The 20165-nt window shown below is 29.4% G+C and overlaps 1 long non-coding RNA gene across 1 annotated transcript in view; it reads left to right on the top strand.

Moving 5' to 3' along the window:
* Nucleotides 1–20165, top strand: part of LOC113378788 — a 206698-nt gene that overhangs the window by 71617 nt on the left and 114916 nt on the right. Inside the window, exon 2 of the long non-coding RNA XR_003367221.1 lies at nt 3702–3786. This is a non-coding gene — a long non-coding RNA (uncharacterized LOC113378788). The remainder of the gene's footprint in view (nt 1–3701; nt 3787–20165) is intronic.

The raw sequence follows: 20165 nt of genomic DNA, 5'->3' as shown, positions 1-20165 counted from the left end.
GTAAATTCCACCCTCGAACTAGGGCAGGCGCATTTTTTCGCGAATGAGGGTTGGATTATTTTTTCTTCGCCTCGGGGTAATTTTTTCTGTTCTTGTTCTCATTGTTTTGTGAGATTCTTTAATGAAAATTTTTTTTATTGATGACCTATTCCAACCTCTCTTCTAGTGGTGGTCCCCTATATGAAATGATTTTATAGATAGTCGTAAAACTCCCTTGTTAGCTTAGGTTACTTTTATTCGGCGTTTTATTAAATGCCTCTCGTTTAAGCGTAAGGGATTTGCATGTTATTAATCAGCTACTTGAAAATGTACTTGAAGTTTAATTAAAATTAGCAAATGTTTTGATTTGCATAATATAACTATTCAATACGTACAATGTTTCTTTGGGAGGTAAGGTCCGAGATGTCTAATTTTTGTCCTAGTTAATTAAGGGGCTAATTCTCTGATAAAATGAAAATGTTCTAGTAACATTATGTTACCGGTCTATCTTCTTATGACTTGTTATTAACGAATTGTCAAAAAACTGTGCGATCAGGCGTACACGTATGTGTACACATAAAACCTAACTTCACGTATGTGTTATCAATGATACATCCGATGCACTTATAATAGAATTGTTATTTGATATTTGTGCGTTTTGTAGGTTATGTGTGAAAAGCCTGATCGCACCGCAAATACATAACTTTTTAAGAATTTGTTACTACCAATTTATACGAAGATAAATCCGTAACATAATGTTATCATAACATTTCTATTTTATCAAAAAATTGTCCCCTAAATCTGATCTTTTCAAATTAAACAAATTTACAACTAAAATATTCTCCTTATTTTAGAGATTGCTGAAATTCCTACCTTTTTTGCTAAAAATATGTTGTGTGCGATATTTTGTTAAATAAGCAAAGTAAATTAGTTTAAGTTTCACAAATTTATATTAAAAATAAATAAAGTTCAAACTCTAAATATAAACTTTAGATATACGGCACAATAATTAATAATTTACAGGTTAATTATTTGTTTTACGCTTAAAATTTGTAATATTTGATTATCACAGAATTGTTATGAAATTTTATCTAAATATTAATTAAAAATAAAACTATTGTAATAAATATCAAATACTTTAATAACAAGCAAATCACTCAGAAAACATTTTTCAATATTTAAAAATGAGTCATATTCTTATTTTCGTTAAATGTATCAAGTTTTAAATTTTTTCAACAATATAGAAAATAATGAATTATTAATTTAATATTATTTATAGTAAATTAACTTTATATATGAAATTATAATTTTTAATCATTTTTGTAAATTAACAATCAGTAAATAATATATAACAATAATATTTCTCAAAACTAATTCAGTTTCAAGAAATATGTGAAATTATTTTTTTTTGTGAATTAAATATAAATCTTAATTCCATTGAATTTATAAATATAACTTTTCTATTATATTTTAACAACTTTCAAAAAGTTTTATTAAAAACTACATTAAAAAAAGCAATGACTATATTTCGAAAAACAGTAATAAGAGTTTAATGTTCGTAAATAAGTTTTTCATAAAAAATTAAATACCAGAAATATAAGAAACTCACATTTAGTAGCTTGATTAAAAAATGATATGTTAGCTCATAGCCTAGTTTTACAAATTCTTGTAAAATATCAAATTCATGTCAAATATAACATCATGTTTATATTTAAATTAATATTTTTATATAACATAATGGTTGTGGCAAATGATACTAAATAATATCGCTAATTAGTCAAAATGTGTTCATTGATGTTAAGATTAATTCAAGAGAAAAACATTTTCGATTTCATTACCTTCTTTACTAAATACAATTTCAGAAAAGCTATCCGGCTATAATTGTATATTATTTTGTTCAAAACTTTTAATACGGCTTTTGAGGAAAAGAAAACAAGTAATTTATGGAGCTATTACCATTCATTAAATATGTTACGTGCGTCCATTAAATGGTCAAGAAATATCGAACCAAGTTCACAATTACAAGGCAAGGATTTTACACCATTATTATTGATGTAATTAGCGCAGTTTTCGTTGCCATTTTGTACTAAAGTCTGAACATCCGTTGGTGCACATGTTCGGGTAATTACCTTAATTTCTTTCATAAACTTTCAATTATTCTCGTATGATGTGATTCGAGCGTTTATCAAAAGTTTAGTTCAATCAATAACACGGTGTGGATTAACATAAAAAAAACATTCTGAAAAGTTTTTAGAACCAGCCACGGCAAGGTGGCTGATTTCCCGAGAGTAATTTGGTATCACCGTTTTGGTTGTTCAAGAATTGTAGTTCCGTGATAGTTACTGCATATTGTTAGCCATTTGCATATTTAAAATTGTTTTTGCAAATACTGTTTTTTAAATATATTATTGCTTGAGAGAAATACATCAAATTTTATTTGGGGGCGTTCATTAATCACGTAAGTCTTAAAGAGGGAGGGGGTTTGACAAAAAATTACGAAATATCACATGGGAGAGTTTAGTATATCACGTGTATTTATTTTTTACTTCAATATAAAAAAATCTAAAGTTTTACAAAAATAATTTACGTTTTTTTGTAGGTAATAAAAATACACGTAATATTGGGCAAGGAAATGGGGTAATTTTAAATACTACCACGTATCACCAAGGGGGAGGTGCGCATCTAGAAATCGCTCAAGAAATTAATAAACGCCCAATATCTTAACTTTTACACATAAACAACTCAATACTACATATTGTATACCTTTGCATATTTAATATTGGGCTATCACATTCAACTTCCTTTTATTAATTATATTTTATACTCAACACGTTTTGACTTTGCAAATAAATTCATTGAAATTTTTCCATTATAATATTATGCATACATTTTCTATTCAATTCTATTGTTATATACTTCATTTTTTGCTCAGTTGTGTTCGGATGCTATTTTCACTTGTAAATATACTTTTGATTAATATTTTCAAGTAAAATTGGATATCACTACTGCATGATACAATACTATGTTGCACAAACGCGCCATTAGAATTCGGAAACAGTGGTTGAAAGGCCGAATTTCCACCACTTCCCACATTTTACTTGTATACTCGTATAGTATTGAATATTTTTTAGTTTTGTTCTCTTTATTTTATGTATTATATTATATGTATTTAGTTTATGTGTTTATAAACCCTAAAATAACATCTTTTTTTTAGCTTTAGCATGCATTGTGCACTATAAATTGTAAATCAATTGCAATATTTCCATGGGCATAAAATAACTAAATGAATAAATAAATAATATTTATAATTATTTTTCTTTGAAGAAATTTGAATATCCGAATTATCTAAAGTTAGCAAAATTTTATTGGACAATTCATACAAAAACCAGAAACCAAGACTTTTATACAATATATTATCCAATATGTAATGAAAAAATTCTCTTTTTATATTTGTAAAATATATTGTATGTAAATTAATAAATAGAACATGATATATGAACAGACGTACAAATGTATTACTACTTCTAAACAAATATATTGTATTGTAATATTTTTATATTATATTTTATATTCAATTGATAACTTGACATGTAGGAAAATGCTCATACGTATTACAGATCAAATTAACAAACTGAATTTTAACATTATTAGATTTCTTGAATTTATATGTCTATTTATTAATTTTTATTGCAATTCAATACAAATATTTCTCTTTGTTTCAGGTGAGGTAGTGTGTTAGTGATAGTGTAAAACAGTGTGTATTTCTAATGTGATATCAGGAGAAACTACCAAGCTGATCATGAAAAGGTAGGATTTTTTTAAATTTTTGCATGCTTATATACTTATAAACATCTGTGAAAAAATAATATTGTCAAATGCCATTTAGATCTAAACCTAACTATAGTAATCATTCAGATATACTTTAAATCATGAGCTTTAAATAATCAAATTTAACTATTCATTTTATTTAATTTTGAAACAAACAATGCAAAAACTTTCATCCATGAAATATTTTATACACATTTTAATAAGTTTAGTAAGTAATATATATGGCAAATGTACAAGCTCACAAAGCCAATAAAAAAATAAATAAAAAAAAGTAATATATAATTTGTACAATCAGTTTCTTCTTTACAATAAATTTCCGGTCAACCATCTCGATTTTAAACACAATTTTTTAATATTCCTCTGTGAAAATGTTACATTCATATTCGTGTGTTTCAGAAATATGCAGATTTTTAATCTACCTTTGCGAACATTTTGTAACACCGCGTTAGTAATTATTTAGCATAATGTTAATAAAACCTAGCCATCACATATAATTTTATATACTGCTATTAATTAAAAATTTGCATGTGAACTCGTTCAGTTCGTGTTTACGCGCCGATTAAATTTGTTGTTAACTACTTATTGTCGTTATTATCACACGAAAGTATTTTTTAATACTTGACATAATTTGCTGAACAAATATTTTTATAGATTTATGATCTTGTCATCACTCATCCTAAGAAATGAGAATTTTTATTGGGCACGTGAAAGAATGTGTCATTTATGGTTAAATTGATTATTTTAATCATCGTTGAAGCTTTCTTAACTTGTCAAATTAGTTAATAATTTGGCATTAACTGCATTCCAAAAATTGTATGCAAGGTGTTTAAGATAATAATGATTGGGCTTCATATCAATAAATCAATAAAAGTCGTTTAAATTTATGTTAATTTAATATCTATACACAATATCTTTACTATCTATAATCCATGTTTTGTGGTAATCTATCGATAATGGTAATCCAGTAGGTCCATCGATCTGGTTGTAATCGAATCAAAAAATCGTTTCGAAGAAAAATATTGCTTTTATAATTACCCACAAAATATACTTTAATTTAATGTAATTTAAAATAATTATATATATATATATATATATATATATATATACATACATATATATATATTCCATTTCTCAAATTACAACCCTTTTAGTACGTCCATAGTCAACACGTTGCATGTTCTCTCGACCAAGAGATAACGTTGTAGAGACCAAAATAAATGAAGTTTAATGAATCTTGCAAAACGGAATTTTATCTACTGTACGATGAATGTACTGTTCATATGCATAATCATACTAACTTTTGTCACTATCAATTACGACAATCAGATTCTGTTGAAAATTGTATTTATCTCAAGTCGCCGTTATATAAATAACGACTAATGCACATATTATGTTATAAAAATGGACACAGCAGGAAAAGAGTGAGATATCATGAAACAGAGCTATTTTATAAATAATTCATAGAAATATATATATATATATATATATATATATATATAATATGAGTAAGTTCTTTAAGGGCGAAACAAAGATTTATAAAATAATCATTCATTCCAAACGCTTCGACATATAATTTGATGTCATCATCAGTGGATATGTAAATTGGAATACTCCTAATTATTTCATGATAATAATAGTTTACAATAACACTACTAAACTATTAGTTCAAATTGAACAATTATATATACGAATAAAAAAAAATTCTTAGTGTAAGGAGTAACATGCTGCAAAGTCGATATCCGATGCGACAGTAAGTTTGCTGGTCTTCCAATTTTTCAAATAAATTAATTTATTTTTTTATATTATATTTTTTGTTTATTTGCTTCTACTGTCGTACAGCTCAGTGTAAGAACTCATAAAAAATAACTATTCTGATTTTTTTTATTATTTTTATTTACAGTAATCAGAATTCAATATACTATAAGCTACTTGGCTTAATTTTGATTGATATAGAATAGTGAGTGAATATAAAAATATTCAAAATAATTATAATACAAAATGTCAAATAGTGGTTATTGCGTTAATTTTAAGACATATTATTTCTGAAGATCATAATGTTGATAATGTTTTCGATCATAAAGTTTTTCTTTTTTTCGCGCTCATGTGAACGTTGCCTCTTGAGTCATTTCTATAACCTTTATACGTTAGAAATATCTAAGTCAGAGTTCGTGGCGAACGATATAACATTTGATACTGAATAAAGACATTTTTATTGATAAAAGTTCCGACATGGATCTAAAAATATACAACACGTGCTTTACGGAACAGCTTGTAAACATCTAAAGCCCTAGACGACATGTATATGAGGACGTATTTAGCATTGAACTTGTGCGACGGCCAGTTTTTAAATGCAGATGCTACAAATGAAATATATTATTAGTTCATTAAGAAACATTTGTCATACATGCTTCATGGGATTATGTGATTATTATAGGACATTTTTTTAATTTATTTTATTGCCTAAATTTGAATTTTGAGAATTAATGAATTATATTTCTCGCGGGAGAAGTGGAACAAGCCGGGGGTAAAAATGTCTATACAAGTTCTTGTATAGTTGAGTCTTTTAAGAAATATAAATACATATATGTAGCTGCTTGGCTCGTGTCTGATTTAAAATATAGTTCTAAATGTGTATAATAATGCAGAATTATTACTGTGAGATTTGAATTTCTGCATTAATTTACATATCAGATTTTTCAACTGACATAATTTTTGGTTTTCAAACTACAAAGTAAAAACAAATTTGAATCTGGTGAATCTACTAAAACTCATTGGAATTTGTGGTTCTATTTGAGCATGCAGTGGATTTATGAGCAATGGCAAAATAAATGAAGAACGTATATCAAATCTTTTAGCATTATTATTAATAGTCGTCATTTAAAAATAATTCATAGAAAAGCATTCCCTAACGCTGAGAATATTTGTGCATTAATTTAGAAATGAAAATATAAAGTTACAGATTCTGGTGAAAGTGCAGGATATAAGAATTTTTATTACAATCATACTCGCAAAACTATTTGTAGATATTGAAGAAATTAAATAACTAAACAAAATGTTATTTTATGGTAATCGAATGTTAATCGAATGTTAATTCATTACAAATTAGTTTCGACAAATTTGGATAATGGCAACTAAAGGACTGTTATTGTACTTCCAATTGCAAGTATAGAAAAATAAGGTTTCTTCAGGATAAATGAATCTTCAATAATATTTGATAATTGCCAATTTCAAAACATTACTTGCTCAGTAAGGAGATAATTTCACAAGTAATTAGAGAAATTTGTGTGAAATCTTTAAATACATTTTTGATACATACATTGTCTTAAATTTTTAATGGCACATTTGAAAATATCAGTAAAAAGGATGTTATTTACATAGTTACAATTGCAACATAATGTAGGAAAAACTTTCTCCTGGATAAGTAAATCTTCAGTAAATTTTGAGACAATTTGAAAAATAGATTCACTAAGTGCCATGCCACACTGACAATGAATACGAGGCACCAGTGGCACATTGCTAACTGCATAAATACTTATATATAAAATACTTCTATATATAAGTTCTATCAGAAGTTATAATTGCGTCAAAATTATCTAATTAAATTCGACAAAAACCAAAGTTATCAATTAAATTATATCAGAAACAATATATCTAATGGGAAAATGGTCTGTCACCAGACCTTTGTTCACTGCATTATCCTGATCCCGCGTAACAAAAATGCTCACAACCAGACCTCTCGTGGATATGCGAATTTTTGGTAATTTTTAATAATTGTCAATTTGAAATGTAGACTTATTCAGTGTTGGCACCAGTGGCACAATACCGTTTGCATGAATACTTTTGTATATAAGTTACAATAGCGCCAAAATTTAATTATCAAAACCGAAGTCATCGATTCAGTTCTATCAGAAAAAATCTATCTAATAGAAAAAGTCTGTCACCATGCCTTAGTTCGCTGCATTATCCTGGACCCCGCGTAACAAAAACGCTCAGACCATTTCAACGCCATCATCCATCAGCCTGGATAAATGACGAACAGTTCAAGAAAAACAAGAGAAGCTAAATTAAATATGGACGCCTACGACAGCATCGGTTAAAAATACCACCGAATCGCGAATGCAGTCAGTTCGAGTCTCAAGTCAGAGCTCTCCGAACTCTATTCCTTTCCGCGATTAGTGGGACAGAGAGACGATTATAAAGGATGTCGCCATCGTATCTCAGCTTTTGGATCTTGGCACCGTGCCTTGGAGTGTGGATATATTAATGAACCCTCCAGTTCTGTCGGAGCTCCGACGATTTATGTATTTACTATATCTCATTGTGCACTGCATTGCGTACTTGTGCATTCGGAGCGCGGCGATGTCAACGCGCCACACTGTGCCAGAATTCGAACGAAAATTTAATCGATCGAAAAATATGCATGTGAATTATTTATGCGTCAGAAATATGCATACTTTGGCATATGGCACAATTTGTCGTGCAAAAATTTGTACAATTTAGAAATACCATGATCCTCTTATGCTAAAAATACCATGATCAGTTGATATGATTTTCGTGAAGTGTTTGATTTTTGTATATTAACACGTTTGCGGAAATGCTATAGCATTCAATTTCTTTGTGATGCAGAATGACACGAAAGCTATAGCATTCGAATTTTAAAGTCAATTTGTCTGATTTTATATGACCTTACGTTTTCGTAATTATTATACCTGTCAAGGTGATTACTAGCCAATTCATCAGGTATTGTCGTATAATCTTTTCTTTTCCTGTAGTCATATTAGCTTGCGCAAGCACATAGCGTAAAATAAAAGTGTAAAACTTTGTCTGGATGCTATAGCGTTCATCGTATATAACAATTAACCATGATAATCTGACCACTCTTATAAACTGTGTTTAATCAAATTCCAGATAACTTCAATTTAAAAACAATCTTGTCAATTTTTGGACGATGGCTATTTTCACTTGGGAATATGTATTCTTTTATCTATATTTTCAAGTGAAAACAGATATCAATTCTAACAACGACATCAAGAAAATTGTATTAGTGGACGGTAGACTGAAAGTGTAAGCTTTTAGTGATATTCAAAATGAGGCTAAAATTAAAATTATGATTGACATGACTAGAATACACGAAAAAAATTCATAAATTTATTTATTTTAAGAGCATCTTCTTATATAGCGCACTGTAGAATGTCTTTATTTCAATCTATCGTATTCAATTACAATTCCTATTATTCTTTACTACTTTACATTATTACTTCTTCATCTACGTTATATCTTCAGTAGGTATGTATTTCTTGATCTTGAATAACGAATGCAACAAAATTTATATTTCTTATAGTTTGCAAATTATTTCTATAAATTTTATTTACTTACTCTTTATTTAAACGTCATTTAATCATATAACTAGCTTTTTTGTTGCTACATATATCTTACTACCCAGAAACTTTAAGAAAATCGATAAACAACAATAATATTAATAAATTCAATATATCAAAAATGCACTACATATCAAAACTAAATGATAAACTATACTGTTATTATTGGGCTCATGTATAGTTTTAATTAGATGTAATTTTTAATTTTGATAACATCAATTTGATTAGTGTTATTCTTAATTTGTTCTCAAAATTATTTTATCATTCTTAATTTTTATAATTGTCTGATAATTCCCCCGTTAAACATGTTATGTCATATTTGAATTTTCCATTCCAACACAATTACCACACAACTTATAATTTTTTCCATTTCTACACAACTTAAAATTTTTTCTTATACGTTGTCATACAATAATGTGCATATCTGCTGCTTAAAATACGAACGTATCTCGTATAGTAAAGTACAAAATGTCAAAAAAAAACTTTGAATTCTTTAAATTAGTCTATGAGATTCTATTTCATGATAGATAGAATGAAAAAAAAACAATTATGTAGCAGTTTCTTCTGGCTTTAATTAATAACTTTTTTCAAATTTGATGCAGATCCCTATATTGCTTTTCAACTCAAAAACTATAATTTGTATGTCAGTATAAGAAGTACTAACTATAAGTTCTATAAATTAAATAGAATGAAAAAAATAATTATGTATCAGTTTATATTTACTTTTTTGTAATAGTTTTACAAATAAAATACATGTTTTTCACGTTGACATACAAAGCAATGGCATTAAGAAAATTTCATAATAAATAATTAATAAATATGGCGATGTTATATATAATGAGTGAAAAAGATAATTGCCTTGCACACTCAAATTTTCATCCATTCTAAATTCAGGGCATTGGAACATGTTGACTATCAAATATTATTCAAAATCCATATTTATATACGTATCACAATTGCAATAAACAAAAATATTCAATAGTCGTCAGTTATGCGCTATCTGTATACACAATGGTCGCTTTTTTTCTATCAATAAACCGCTCAACACGTGCGTTAAGTATATAGCGTGTTGTTCTCGTTTTAGGATTTCCACTATTCTATCGATAACTGACATATTACACTCGTTCGGCATGATCCCCCGAACGTTACAAAAATACATGAACCAAATCCCATTTTGTTCAACAAATTTCAGTCAGTACACAATATATTAATAGATTCACAATATGTAAATCATGGATTTTGTTAATTTGTGCCAAATGATAATATCGCAATTGTTAAAACTCGGTGTAAATTTTTGTATATCTAGAGCTTTCCAATACCGTACTAAAATCTGAATACCAATATTCGATATTCGAAATTTGTAATACCGGGATCCCGTCTATGTTACATTTTACATATATTTAAGGAATCTAAAAATTTAATTAAAAACTTATTTTTTGTTAATTAAAATGTGCTCTTAAAAATATAAACAATCATATGGGTTTTAAGTACATCTCAGGTAAACAAAAATGCTTTTTTTATATATTTAACAATATTATTTTTAATAGAGTATTTTTTCAGTAGAGAAGACCTCAATATGTTTTTGTCATGAAAATCTGTGAAAACTAATATACTTTTATTATATTTTTAATTACAGCACATTAAAGCATACAGATAATAAATTATGGCAATTACTCATATATAAATAATTTTTTTTATGATATTTTAACAGCAATCAGAACCTTTACGTCCTATGAGTTGTTGGGCTGAAACTTTTCCTTCCTTCGTATTTTTAGATGGTAACCCAACGGTTGTCCCACACATATTTGATTAATTTATTATTAAAATGTACTTAATATGGCTAACATATTATTCAATTTGATCCAGCAATGCCCGGGAAAGGCTATTTTCACTTGGAAACATGTTTAAGATCTATATTTCTAAATTAAGATTGATATCGCTTGTGCACGATATCGGATTTGTTCGTGATGCATGAATATTGTTATAAACGTCTTTACTATTTTTTATTTAAGTATTCGACTAGTTTCTATGTTTTGTATTAAAATTTAAAACAAATTTAATTTATTAAGTTCAAACAACTGATATCAATATATTGAAATTTAAATTTAAAAAAAATTACATTTATAGCTTATATATAAATATTACTAGATTTTATAAAACTTACAAAAGAAATCAATTTCTTTACTAGTTACCACTGGGTAATATTTGACTAGTTCTTGTATTTTGAACCCATATTTTAAAATCTGGCTCGTTTTGTAGTAATGAAAATGTAATAAAATTAATATCGACAAAAGGCTGATGAATGATTTTAGAATGCACTCTAATTGTTAGCCAAATATGTGAGAGCTATTTCAAAATCGCTCCTTAAAAATATCAATAAAAGTTATCATCATTAAAAATGTTTGTACTGGTCCGTATATAAATCTTAAAATACCATTTCCATTTCTGCGTTATCATCTTACCTAGTGATAAGATTCATGTTCACCTAAGTAATTTTACTGACTACTGCAATTGCTGCCTTTTGTTTTTTTCAGTTATTCGCACAGTTTTTGCATTTTAAATTTTCCAACAACATTGTGTTGTTTAGTTGTTCAAGATACATTGCGAGTACGTCCGTTGATTCTGCATGATATAGCGATTGCAATTAAAATGGCGCTCGTAAATCATTTTCTGGAATGAATCATGCACTGATACAACGCGCGCCTGCTGGTACGAACGCTCTGGGCAGGTTTTCGGTAAAGCAAAATGGTTTTCAAGCGGTTTATGAGTGCTTATAAAATTAGAGACATATTCTTAATTCTATACTTACGTTCAAAAACTATAAAATATAAGAATTAATTTAATTTGTAACTGCCATATCGATAAATTAAATTATTTTGAATTAGAAAAATTCACCAAACGGGGATTTCTGATTATGTAAATTTTGCTTTTGAGAACGATATGCAATATTTTCTCTATAAATGTGGAGCAGATTGGGTACGGTTGAGCCATGGCACGGTATACTGATTTTACGATAGGGTTCAAAGAAAAAAAGAAAGATAAAGTATGTTTTTTCTAACAAGTTTCCATTATTGCATTGTGTCTGCGCCTTACGATAACATGATCTCTAGATCGCATTGATTATAAAGTGTTAAAAGTAAGTTTTTTTGTTCGATTTATTTTAATAATAACTGTATACAAATAGATCACTTTGATATTTTGCTGTAAGTTGAAGTTGAACATCAGTAGTTAATTAACAACAATGATTGATTAAAAATTGTTTTGTTATATATTGCTATTTATAAGCTATTTATTGCTATTTATAAGCTTTTTTTAAATGATCGTGTTGTGTTGTTACATATTTCTGACAATAAAAGTCGTTATAACATTTTGGTATTTACAGCTATTGTTTTTTAACCTATGTGCATAACTGGCGCACAACCGTCCTGAGGGTGTGCAAATCATAAGAAATAATTAAGATAAAAGTTATAAGTGCATTCGATCACTATTGAAGAAAAGCACTATATTTCTATTTGTGCCTTACATGTCGCATAGATTTTTCATTTTCTATATTTATCTATCAAAATGCAACTGATAACAGATTGTGAGTGCTGTCAAAAAAAAACGACATATTCGTACGACAAATATGTTTACAAGCCTTACCCTTACCTTGATGTACCCTTCTCTTGCTACATCAAATTAAATAATAAGTGAGCTCTATTAGATACTTTCTAATCATAAAATTGGATGGAATGGAAAATATGGATGAAACAACCGTTGTTAACATCTAAAGCAATGGGATGTGAGGATACGTTTCAGTCAAACAGATAATAGGGCGTTATATATAAGGTTATCACTTCTGTTAAAATATGAAATTTAAACAATCAGATGGTACAAGTAACAACCTTGGCTTATAGTCCAGTAAATTAAGCTTAAATTGGAAAGAATCTCGGAATTCGAGACACGCATCTGTAAGACTGTAAATACTTGTATATTGACACTAAATAGTTGTCTCAAAACCTACATATGGTAGGTACACCCTACAACTTTTTGGTGTCAATTGGCTATTATTAAAAACTTGTTAATCGCCTTAAAACTAACTTGAGCCTAACAATCAGTTGCATCAGTTCCATTGAATCTACGAAAAACGATGATCTACAAATATGCGGAACTGTTATTAATATTTAGAAGTTAATTAATATATCGCCACACAATTTAATTCAAATCACATGCCATTGTTCACTATTGAATATCATCGTTTATATCCTTTGCTGCATTATCGTATTGCAAACGTGATTTCCCGGTCGCGTCGTGGATTTTGCCTCAACTTCCATCTCTTCGCGCGTGTGGTGTGGTCTTCGGCGACCGCACTCCGAGCAGTAGCTGTCGGGAATGCTCAGTCATCGATTACATGCTGGTTGCTTTTGCAGAAATAATCGTTTATCATTTCATATCATGTACGGCCTATTATATACTACAATAATGGCGCTATTGATTTACGCTGATTAAGGGAATATTGGTTGTCATAACATTTTTTACACAATAATTACTTATGTGCAATTTTTAATTTTATTAACTTTCCGTGGGATAAGTTATAGTAACTTTTCCGTGGGTTAAGTTATAGTAATCGCAAAAAAATTAAAATAGATTTTTATATATCTTTACGTTTTAGAGGTTTCTGAACATTTTAGCATACCATAGAGAAAAAAATAGATGTATGTGTGTGTGTGTATGTGGGTGCAGACACAATTTTTTGTCGACGATTTCAAGAACACGGATCAACCAATTTGAATGATTAAAAAAATATTGGATTCCTATTGATAAGGAGACGTGTTGATTAGTTTTTGCCAAAAACATGTGCAGCCGTTTCGAAGTGCCAAATATCGTAATTCAATTTTTGAGAGAATAGAGGGTCCGGTTTGATTCATAAAATGAAAAACTGAAGAAAATTTTGGGACAGCAGGTCTAGCGGTTTCGGAGATCTAATGAAAAAAAGTGAAAAAAATGCCATTTGGCGGACAAAAATGATAATTAGGGACATCACATCAAATTATCACATAATTTATAGATATTTTAATAATAAAAACAAATTTCGTACAGTATTGATCCGTTATACTGCGACGCAGCGCTCACGCGCTTCGATATTTTGTTTCTACGTAGCTAACGTATCGCGATTGCATTGAAAAAAAAGTTCAATTTTTTCAAACTATTGATCTGAAAAAAACTAATTTTTCAAACAAAAAAAATATTCAAAAATTTTAAATTAAAAAAAAAATGAAATTTATTTTAAAAATCTTAATTTTTGGTACGGGAAGTTACAGCAAAACAAGTAAAATTCTGTGCCATTTGCTTTATACTTAACTTTATTAAATAATACCCCATTTACTACATGAGTTAATTTTATTGAAAATAATTCTATTTTTATAATGTATTCGATATAAATAAGATTTGAATACAAAACCCTTCTCAAAAATTCGTAACAATCTTCGACCGAAGAAAAAATCCGGAATGCAAGATTGATTTCCTGGACTGTGACTACTTATTAACACATGTATCTAAATTTTGGTACAAAATATTTGAACTTGGTATTATCATAGATACTAGTAAGATTGTCGTTGATTTTTAAATCTATATACATAAGGCATGCGATTTGACTTCACAGCGATTTGTATTTTTTTCAATAAATGTAATAACAAATTTTATACGCTTATCTTTATAGTAATTTATAGTTATAGTAACACATAACTTAAATGTTTTAATTATAATTTTTATCACACTTATATATAAGGAAATAAAATAGAGTCCATTGTACGCAAATTATCATAACGAATGGAAGCGGGAATGATGTCACTACTACTTTTACGACAGCACATTTTGATATACATATTACAGTAATATATTGTGCTGATAAAAGATAAATGGTGTTTTGTTTACATGAAATATTTTAATAAAATTGTGATTTTTGTCATTCACTTATTACCATCAGAAATACAATTTTTGTAAGTCTATGTGATCAATACTACTTCATCTAGAGGTCTGCTCCAATGAGGAGATCCATCTATAGATAATAAAATATACAGCAAAAAAAACTCAAATTATTTTAGTCAGTCTTTTTGCCATTTTCTTGGGTCTCCTCGTTGAAATATAAAACAGTGTGATAAACTAAAATAGTTTACACCTCTTTATACAGAAATCTACTTTAATTACTTAATCATGGTACGTAAAATATTATACGTCCATGATGAAAAAATAGTTTAAATTGTCACTAATTTAGTTTCGACATTATAATTTTTATAAATTAGGCTACATAAGCTTTAGCAATCATATGGCTCGTCAATAAAAATGTGTTAAGTTTGCACAATAATTTGCCTTACCAGTTATGGACTGTTCATTATCTCCACTTCAATATTATCACTTAACTTTAACCCTTGATTTATCTTCCTGCAAATTTCTTATAAATTTTGGATTTTCTGTGTCTTCAGTTATGGAACCCTTTGTCAATCAATTTTTCTCCTACAAATACAAAATTAAGGACAAAGATAGAGACTAGATATGAGCCCTAACCGAATACGTACGGTACTCCCTGTGGGTGTGAGCTCTGGCGTGTAAGTACAAGAAAATGCTGGGACTTGCCTCTTTCCCCTTCGAGGCACGCGATCAAAACAAACGATTCGGAATGAGTTACTGTGACATCCAAAGAAATCTGCGCGATCTGAGACATGGGGTATTGTGTTGGTCGCTGTACCACGGAGAGATAAGCCTCGTTTCTCATTTCCAGTACTGTATATAGCTGAGATATAGGCTGAGAGCTAGCGAAATGTTTGAAAAACAAAGTATTGCAAATATTATATATTGAAGCCAAACAGCTAAACCTTCCTTATTCATGCACCACTATTTTGTTTATTACTAGCAATCAAAACTTAACAGGTCCTATGATCTATTGTGACTCTTCAACGGCATGGCCATATGATTGGCAACCCTACGGTTGTTCTATCTTTATTTGCTGCATTCGTAGAAAGAAAGGGCTATTTTTACTTGAAAACTTTGCTACCTATATTTTTTTTTTTTTTTTTTAATTTTTATTTTCAATAGCAATCAGAATACATAACTATTCTATGATCTATTTGGCTTATGTCATTCACTCACACACATACACACACACTTGTAAACACACATATAAATTTATCGGATCAATATTACAATCATATTCAGAGAATCACTTCAATAAATGATTCAATTATTCTGTTTATATAAGGTTGTGGTAGTTCTATGGTTCCTCCATATTATCTTCGGGCAGCTTCTTCTTCAGTCTTCTTGAAGTTGATGTCTCAAGAAGCTGAGTGACTATATTGTTTGAATGATGTTGTAGTTTTTGAAAGTGTTTTATACTGTTGATTTGTATTATTTTGTTTATAAAATCAATATGAAGATCGTCGTGTAAAGTTTTGTTACTAACAAACCACGGAGCATCAGTAATCTGCCTCAATATTTTCGATTGGGCACGTTGCATTAACGCTATATTGGATTTGCTTGCACAGCTCCACAATTCAATGCCATAAGTCCATATGGGTTTTATTATTGCCTTGTAAATTAGAAGTTTATTGTCAATCGACAAAATTGACTTGCGTCCCAGTAGCCAGTATAGTTCAGCGGTTCTAATTTTTATAGTCTTTAATTTGGCGCGAATATGGTCCTTCCACGTGAGCCTGCGATCTAAATGCATACCTAAGTATTTGACGCATTCGGTGCTTGGAATTGCTTGGCCATAAAAATGTACTCCTGGGCATGTTGTCTTATTCAGAGTAAATGTTATATGATTAGACTTGCTCTCATTTATTTTTATTCTCCATTTTTTTGTCCAATCCTCTATAACATTTAGATGCCTTTGTAAAATTAGCGTAGCCTTAGATGCATCAGCATGTGTCGAAAGAATTGCTATGTCGTCAGCAAATGTAGCTGTTGTGGTTGATTGTAAAGTTGGAAAACTAGTGAAGAGGATATATAAAAATGGCGCTAAAACACTGCCTTGTGGAACTCCTGCCTCCTGCTACCTATATTTTGAAGTGAAAACCATTGCCACTACTACTTGACATCAAGCTGTCCGAATCGAGTGTCAAATTGGAACTTCTGTTTTTTGCGTTATGTGCTATCCATTAAATATATAATATAAAAACAAATATTTCAAAACGTTAACTCGATCCACAGCAGAAAAATTAGCCAAATGCAATTAGTATATGTACCTCACAAACAAATGAGACCGTTAAAATTAAGCGATTTAATTCAATTTATTCAATAGAGCTGTGACAAATTAGTTTTGGTGAATTGAAGAATAATATTTAAAAAAAAAATCTCATAATTTTTAAGAAAAAATATTTCCTAATCTTGCAAGTGATCTTGAAATGATCAAGTCTTTCCTTTAGAATATTATCTTTGCTATTTGACATATTTTTGTATTCATCTCTACAATTAATTTATGAAAAAATGAAATTCAAAATTGTGCAATATTTTTTGTGCACATATGTACGTATTCAGGAAAAGAGTTTTTAACGAAGAATTTGCATTGCCATTATCCACCTGGCTGGCATACTGTTTCTATTATCCTTTACTAAAAACGTTTATACAAAAATATAATTTCATCCTTATGAATGATGCAATAATCCATTTCTATATATTCTTTCTACTCAGATGCCTGTCTACAAGCAAATAGTGAAAATGAACTATACAGAGGCATATCTACCTCCGTACGTAATTGCCCAAGGGGCAAACTATGATTTTATTTCTTCTCCACCGATTGCGAACCGGTCCGGTTGCGAGTTTCTTCTAATTCACTGCAATTTCGAACCGCTTCAAACTTTTAACTATGTGTTAATTATAGATATACGGTTGCTAACGGTTTTCATAATGTGCAATGCTAAATTGTAAGAAATGATATTTACTTTATCGGAGGAGATAAATTTATGAGTAGCTTCATTGGAGCTTTCACCACCCGATGTTGAATAAAATTATATTGCACTTTAGGATATATCACAAATTTTCCGCTCAATCAGTTAGTTTTCATTGTTTTATCTGGCATTTAGCAGTAATTGTAAAACCTTATGCAATAGCAGTTCTTAGACAGAATTACGTTTACCGGTGCTCATCATATACAATGATTTAATTATGTTTATAATCCGTGATACTCATAAAGTTCAAAAAATTACTGCGTTACTACTGAATTCTAATTCAAATTTTTGCCATATTTTGGAATACAACTATGCGTAAAATATACAGAATTAATTTTATAATATAAAAAAAAGTTTTATTGCTTTATCTGTATTTGAGAAGCAATAATCTCAGCGATCAGAACTTCAGGGTTTTATGAACTTTTGTGATAAATTACTTACTAACAACGTCGGCTTTTTATTGGTGGCAAATCTACTATGATATTATATTATATCTTAAATTTTTCGATCTGTGTTTTTCTTTGCGTTTGAGCCTTATATAAAATATTATATACAGTTGTATTTATAATTAATTCGATAAAATTTGCACTTGTTTATTTGTTTTCATAAGTTTTGTTACTTTACCAAATAATTTTCGAAAATCGTGACAAACCTTATTGGTATTTTTTTCATCATATCTTAACAGCAACCAGAACCTTGTGTCCTATGAGCTGTTGAGCTTAAACTTCTCCTTACTCCGTATTTTTACATGGTAAGCTAATGGTTAACCCATCCATATTTGATGATTTTACTATTAGAATTAATCTTTTCCACTCGCGAATTCCGAGATTTATATGAATTTCGCCGCCGGAGCAGCGGCATCTGAGTGGGAAGGGTTAATCTAGTAGGGCTTTCTGACTTTTTATTAGGGCTATTTTCACTTGGAAACATATTGATATCTACATTTTCAAGTAAAATCTGACGTCACTACTGTTCAACATCAGGTTGCTCAAAGCAACTATTAAACTCAACTTTTGCCCCATTGCTCTGACCACTCTAATCTGCGGACGAGCCCTCAAAGAACAAATCAAGCATCATGAAAAATGATATTTAACTAAAATCCTTTATCCGGCTTGATTTTAAATGTAGGGCGTATTAATCACCGAAACAATGAGTCGTAATTAATTAGACGGTCGAAGTTTTAGCGAGTAGGCGGCGCGAAATGCCGCCTATGTATGTGCCGTATATCGTACGCGTAAAGCAAGAGAGAAACAGGAGTTTAAACGCATGATTTAATTTTAGAGCTCTGTTAAGAGACCGTTAACTTTCAATTACGTGGGTACGTTGCCGGATTGCCGGATTTAATTATCTCTCGAAGATGAAAAGAATTACCGAGACAAATTATCTCGGTGAAGAGACTTATGCAAAGTGCCCTACCACATTGCACACATCAATGTTACTTTGCATTAGTAAATGAATATATGCACTGAGCGAGGAAATACCGGACGATTTCGTAAATACAACAAATTATTCATACAGAATGAGTCGCCACAGCGGTCTATGACCCTGTGTTGAGTGTACGATGCTCACATACGAGTATAGAATCATTTGAGAATTTATACACACATACTAACAGTCATATTTGCATATATTCATAGACACATGAAAATGTGTGCCAGTTATAAGAACATTTAAAAACTTCAAATGCTACCAAATATTTCGGCATTATGTTATTGATATTTTTTTATAATAAAATTGCCAGAACTCATAGTAGGGGACACTGAAAAACTATTTGCTGATAAATAACTACTAATATTCAACTTATATTAAGATAACCAAAAAGTAATCTATCTGATTACAATTAACCGTTCTGATTAGATGCTATCTAATGGAAAAACTTACTTTTGATTCTTTAAAAGCTATGCGGATCATGTTAATATAAGGCACTGATTGAAAGCAATAATGGGAAATTGTTGAAACAATCATACTTCATCTGTCTCTCTTTGGACCTTATCTCAAAATTAGTATAGTTTAGCTGTTATGACGACTGTCACTACCGTACCCAGTCTCCTCTACCCAT

This window comes from Ctenocephalides felis, unplaced genomic scaffold (assembly GCF_003426905.1).
Source record: "Ctenocephalides felis isolate EL2017-DRISC unplaced genomic scaffold, ASM342690v1 CF-g0.4_SCAFFOLD_01886, whole genome shotgun sequence".
In the NCBI taxonomy this organism is placed as follows: Eukaryota; Metazoa; Arthropoda; class Insecta; order Siphonaptera; family Pulicidae; genus Ctenocephalides; species Ctenocephalides felis.
Note: the sequence above shows the minus strand (reverse complement) of the source record. Positions and strands in the feature narration are given on the sequence as shown.